This window comes from Coffea eugenioides, chromosome 6 (genome assembly GCF_003713205.1).
Source record: "Coffea eugenioides isolate CCC68of chromosome 6, Ceug_1.0, whole genome shotgun sequence".
NCBI classification, from domain to species: Eukaryota; Viridiplantae; Streptophyta; class Magnoliopsida; order Gentianales; family Rubiaceae; genus Coffea; species Coffea eugenioides.
This window is the reverse complement of record NC_040040.1, coordinates 7,579,785-7,586,905: the sequence shown is the minus strand read 5'-3', so window position 1 is coordinate 7,586,905 and position 7,121 is coordinate 7,579,785.

Genomic DNA, 7,121 nt, shown 5'->3' with positions numbered 1-7,121 from the left:
AAAAGTCTTCCCAAGCAATTGAATTGGTTTTGGTTGGCCGTCGGCGTCTGTCTTATTTCATCGTTTACTCACTCGCTTATATAATATATTATTATTAACTATTATATTGTATGTACGCCATTAAATAACAATAAATAGTTATACTAGAAACTTTATTTATTTATGTACACCAAATAACAAAATAGTACGTAGTAGGACTAGTGGTATTTATAATTACTACCATTTACTGATTACTACTACTTCCAAAAAGAATAAAGAAAACCAATATTCTGCATATCTTAGTTTCTATTTCTATTCTTTAATTTCTTGTTTTTTCCTCTTTGGTTCTTTAATTAGACTTTGCACACACAAGAGAGGCATCTAAACTTGCAATGCAAACGTGATCAAATTGAAATGAGCAAATATATTTTTTAAAAAAATTAAAATGTTAACCGCACAATAATTATAGTTGATAGTATTCGGTCGTATAATGAGTATATAGATTTAATCTCAAAATTATATTTGTAAATGTTGAAAAAGATTATCTCTTTTTTGTACACTGTGTGTGAATAAGGATAGTAGATTGTTATGATTTATCAAGCATATTATAGGTACGTATTTGCATGTCGCAAAGCATCTTCTATCTCACTTCAAGAGATAATGTATAGCAATTGTTGGAATTTAAAGACAAAAATAATAATTAAAATGAGGTGATTATAAAGGATACATGGCGATTTAATAGATGTTAGAACAGAAAAAAGATACAAAAAATGAGATAGATGATCCTTTACGTTTACAGGGACGGAGATTTAATTCGATTCCATGAATAAGGAATAGGATACCCTCTTTATATTCCTACTAGGAGGACTTGCAACAAAGACAACATCGCAATTTTTGGTGCTTTTGTTACCCTTGGCTTCTGAGCTTTGAAAAAGAAAAGGGGGAAAAATATAGGAAATACCTTTCATCATGTTTCGTGATGCCTTTGGTTGGTGGGAAGGGATAAATATTCACAATTTGTTGTCATCTAAATCTAAAATGCGAGTATCTTTATCAATTTCGGTGTTGCAATTTTATTGTGCGCCTTTATCATTTAACAGTTATTATCCATCCTTATATTTCATCTGGTGATGTACGAGGGAAATTTTTTTTTTTCTCTTTGCTTCTTTTTGATGGAAAATTGCAATTTTCATTACTTCAATTGGGCATATCCCTGCAAATAGCACAAGTTAGAAAAATCATTCCTTTTGGTGTATCGTCCAGTGTATAACTATAACTGAATTATCATACGCGTGGGTTTGTTGGATTGATCTTTATTTCTCCAAATATATTTGCTTACATATCATCATTACAATTTTCAATACACCTTTTTACCTTCCCAATTACCTTTTCATCTCACATACATCACATCACAAAAAGTGTTACAATAAAAATATCTCAAATAACTTACAATCCAAACAAACACTGATTGATAGCTGAAAATAGAAGAAGGTAGAAAAACTAGTTGCTGAAATTCAGTGGACAAGACTAATTTGTTCGAGTATTCTTTAGAACTAAGAGTCGAGATCATTTTGCTTAATTTTATTATACTTAGAAAGAACAGAAGTTGCTGCACCGGGATCCAAAACATTAGAAAATACAGCAAAAGAGCTTTGATATATCCGGTTGAAAATTATCGTGTTTGGATAGAGTATTATTTGAAATGTTATTCGGAATAATTACTGTAGTACTTTTTGTGATGTGATGTGATGTATATGAAATAAAAAATAAGGATTAAGGCCTTGTTTGAATTGCTTGTTTCCGTCGGAAAATATTGTCGTTTTCCGTGATCACATTTTTCTATCACCTTTTTCCCTCACATATATCAAATCGCTACAGTAATTTTTTCATTAAAAATGACAGAAAATGCAATCCAAACACATCCTAATGTTTCCTAATGACAATTATGTAAAATTTGAATTTGAAATTTAATTTTTGCACATATGTCATAAATCAAACGATGATAGTGTATACACTGTCAGTGTATATAAGATTTACTCAAAAAATAATTAAAAATATAAAAATATAAATTAAATAATATATTTATGATGCTAACGAAATATTATTTAAAATAATTTAGCAATCTATAAATGCTTGAATACTTCCGAAGAAACAAAGAAGCCTGCCACTTTGACTCAATACTTGAAGAGGGACAGAAACAGCTGGAAAAAAAAAAGAATATATATGTATATTGGCTGCCCACAAAAGAAAACAAATGTAAACTCCCCTGAAATCAGTAAAAAAGGAAAGAAAGACACAGTCCTTTTGAATCCTAGTAGAGTACTGTATTATTTTAAGGTGGAGTAGAAGCTTTTAAAAACTAGTGAGAGTACATATTTTGGGTGACCGTGTCCGGTCAGGACGGTGTCAGAATACGGAACGTACTAAAGGGCGAGTACTGCCAGTGCCGGCCCGGCTGGGTTCTGCCCGCGCACAATCATTGATGAAGAAACAAGTACAACCAACCTTTGGTGAAGAAGACATGGGGTCAATATGGACCTTGGCATTGGAATTGGATTGGAGGCACTTGTGGTTCATCAGGCGACAGTGATTTTGGCTGGGATCTTGAGGTCTGCGTTTGACAATTTTCGTAGGTACACCAATATTATTACTTGTATTAGTTCCAAACACCCTAGTATTATTATTTGTCCCAAATAATTTCATATCCAAACACTACAGTACTCCCTCCCTTTTTTTATAACTGACGTTTAAGGTTTTACACAATAATTAAGAAAAGTTTTTCATTGCTTAAATCAGTATACTACTTTCCTTTTGTACCCTCATTAATTATCCAATTCACCCATGTTTTCTCTCACTAGAGTACTAAATGGTGCTGTTTTACTAGGCCAAAAGCAATAATTACTAGGATTGTTACAAAGAGAGAAGCAATAATTACTAGGAGTAGTAATTAAGAACCCTGTATTGGAAAAGAGAGATAAAAGGATAAAATTGTGAAAAAATAATTAATATTGTATGAAAATAATAAAATGACAGATAAAAGTACACTAGAGCAAATTTCTTAAACGTTAGTTATAAAAAAAGGGAGGGAGTATTAAACTTTCATGTGGGGCGTCTTCATCGTTCACATTGTATAATCCCAAATTTCTCCTCTTCTTCCTTTCAAGCCAAGGCTATATATATCGGAAAGAGATGCAACCCGCCGACGACTTGTCGCGATGCTAATTTGACAAACGGTTCGTTTGCGGACCACCGCCACCACACCATTCGCCGCTGCTTTTTCTGTTTGACTCCACTGTGAAATTTTTTTTTTTTTAAAAAAAAAAAAGACTAGAGGGAAAATGCACCTTATGTGTGTGCAGTGTTAATTAAAAATTTGATAAATATTGGTAGTTAGGCCTTGAAATCTCTAAGCGCATTGCAATAATAATACTAGTAATGGAGAATATTGGTAGTTAGGTTAGGCCTTGAAAATTCTAAGCACACTGCAATAATTGGTAAACATGATTTTTTTTTAGGAGTGAAGGAATTTAAATATAAAATCTTTTATATACAATTACTCTCATTTTACCATTCAATTGAAGCCTCTTTCGATAAACAAGAGAAAAGCGGTCGAGATATTCATATTGCTCTTTTTTTTTTTTCCTTTAGAAAAGATATTCTAGAAAGGAGAAGTAATAAACAAGCAATGGAGTCAAACGTTCTTATGAGTTACAACAAAAAAAAAAAAAAAAAAGAAAGACGAAAGAGGGTTTTTTTTTGTGGTGGTGTATGTAATTTTTTTGAAGTTTTGAACAAGGCCTTAAGTTTATTTTAATCGATGTCTGCCCTATCCCAGTGTGACTGACGTTGTTGACCTTAATAAAAACAACAATTACCATGGGTTTGTTTGGTAACCAAGTTTTTGGCCAAGTTTATCTGTTACAAGTTTTTTTAACAACTTTAGCTATAGTAATCTCAAAAAACTTTTTCAAAATCTTTAAACTATATACTTCAAAATATCAAAAAATTTATACACTTTAAAAATTTTTCCTACAACTTCTAAAGTAAACTACAGTAAAATTTTAGACAAATATCCAGAAAACTCATTTATCAAACGGGGCTGTAAATTAATTGATTAAAGAACTCTATCGCGTGATGTAATTCATAAGATACGTACAAACTTTGACGTGTAGTTTTTTCTATTTTTTAACAAGATCCGCTTATGAAGGTATTAGGTATCAAATGGTTATTAAAAAATGGACTATTGTCACTCTCAGCTTCAAGATTCTCATTCTAGCAGTAGTAAATAACAAAATCTTCAAAATAAACTACTGTTCTGTTTTTTGTGCAATGCAAACTTGTAGCGTTATGTCCATGTTTTTCGGCTATGTATGGACGGCTTAGTGGGGTAGGTAGTCGCACCCCTGAATTCAGAGATTGGGACAATTGAACATGTAGAAGGTGAAAAGTTCTCACATCCCAATCCCCCAGAGTTACGTACATTTGCAAGCAAAAGATCCGCGAATGCAAGTTTTGAATACGAAGCGTTGCGTACATAAATTTTCACCTCTCGTTTTAATTTTCTTCCTATGGAAATTTCTCACCAACAAGAAAAGAGGAAGTATTTAAATGTTTTGCAAGATAACGATGCGTAGACACCAGTCTTTTTTTTTAGTTTCTTGCAAACCCTATGTACGTTTTTCAGCCAAATAAATGGAATGGTACTCCATATTTTTTATGGTGATCTCTGTTAGAAGCTAAGAGATGACCACCATTGTTAATGTTCTGGATCTTTAGGTAAGACAGAGACAGCTATTATAGAGATTAAAGATGAAGAAAACTTGCGTATGGGTAATCAAAACAAAAAACTAAAACTTAGTTGGATTCATTATTACAGTGGAATGACACTTTGGTCACTAAACACAATCAAAATTCTCATCAGCCAGTGAAAAGATTTGTCTCATGAATCATCACCATCCAATAAGCAACAAATGTCAAAGCTTATGCGTCATTCATGTGTGGAAGTGAATTTCATACCAATTAGGGGCAGTTAGTTACTAACATTTACTGGGATAGTATATACTAGTATATAATAAGAAGGAAGAAGGGTAAAACTGCATTGTGGTAATTGTGGTGGCTCAGTGGATAGATGGAGTCGCTTAATCAGGTGCTGGCCAGCCAGTCGTGGCATGAAGAGAAGACAATAGAAGAAGCATTTTCTTGTGATGATGCCAGAGCAAAGCAACTGAGCCGGACATCAGGTTACGGCTCTGTTTGGTTTGGACTGTTATTCTCTCTCTTTTGACTTTTTTATTTTTTGGGTTATATATAAGTGAGAACGTCGGTGGGTGGGCTGATTCAATTGTGATTGCAGCTCATTAACTCAAGAGGGTCAAGGCGAACCGGTACAAATAAACCGCATGTCGGTTTTCACCCCAGGAAAAAAGAAGGAAAAAAAAAAGGCAGAGGGGTTTAAACTTTAATGGCAATAGTTAGTGAGTCACCTCCAAAACTGGGGACCACGATGTGGCATCATGAGCGCCAAGCGGCAGGCTGTGTTGCCAACCAATCGATTCCCCAATGCAGTTGGAACTTGGAACTTGGACCGCCACTATGATTTCCTGTTTGTTCCCTTCCTGTTACTGTTAGCTTTTCATTTTTGCTGTTAACAGAATAGTAACAAGCAAGTCCCATCGGCCGTTGCCATGGTAATTAGTGGGAAGGGCATACGCAATCTATGCTTGCACATTAACAAAAAAAAAATAAAAAAAAATACTCGCAAAGGAAAAAAGGATATACTAATTTGTTGGTGATTATTGAAAATTTTATTAGGCTTATAAATGGCAGCTTTTTTTTTTTTTTTAAATGAGGTTATTAGTGGTTTTTTTTTTTTTGCTGGTTAAGTGAGTTATTGAATAGTAGAAGTCTTGACGTAGAAAGATTAAAAAGTTTGACGGCAATTGTTATGGAAAGATTATAGTGACAATAATTATATAGGAGGAGTAGAAAGTTTAATAGATAAGATATGAGAGTATCACGCTGAATCTCGAAGGAATATATTTGGAATAATAAATAATGACACAATTTTTTTTAACACCAAACTCATTGCTGACACATTATATATATATAGAGAGATGTATATACTTTTCTTGGCAAATAAGGACAGCCCTTTTTTCTTTTTCGTTAATTGCTATGCTTAGCATTTTTTTTCTTTGCCGTGAGGAAAACTACGTGTAAATGTGGATTCCATTCTCAATAGCAGTAAGCGTGATTGTTTCTGCGCACGATTGATTAGCTGGTCAAGTTGAATATTCTTTTTAGTGTTCTTTGACCCTCTTAGTTAACCAAAAAATCCATTGACTAATATCTCGACATCTCAAATTCAATATTGGCATCCGGTATCTGCTGTGACTTTTCATTTCCGGCCTGGCAAAAGCCAACACACGGTTACGTTCAAGTCTTTGCTCAACAACAATGAACAGCATAAATTTATATGCATCCGCATTCTTTCGTCTTGGAGAAAGCTAGTGCAATGAGACTTTCTGACTGCTAGATTTTTTTTTTATTTTTTTTTACATGACAAACACATCGCATGACTTTCGTCATCTAGCAGCAAATTTGCATTCTAGAAAAAAGGGCTCTTCGGGTGGGCAATGAACAACACTCTACTAAAAGTCAAACATCATTTTTCCATGACAGATTATGGAATTAGACAACCAAAAAGACTAACGGAAAAAACAAATGTAACAGGATTTCCATCCATGCCGGTGATTGGCGAGAGATCACCAACCAAAGCTTACCAATTGCTTTGCTTTGCTTACCAATTGGCTTTTTCGGCGCAGAACCTTCGTACGTGGAATTCGACCTCGTAGTAGTTACATGGACAAATTAGCGACGAATTCAGAAAAGATGAATTGGGAGACCAAAGATATTCGTTGGTATAGAATTTCCCCAAGAAAATCAACGACATCCCAATAACGTTGGGTGATGAAGACGTCAACTGCCTGCAGCGACATACATTAGAATAACAGATAATCACACAGATTCACCTGCCTCATCTTGTCGCTCTTGCAGATGCTTGCAGATGTAATCACCGAAGAAACATGATAAAAGCGAAGAAAAAGCACGCAACTTGTTCACTTCAAATGAATACTTCCATTTTC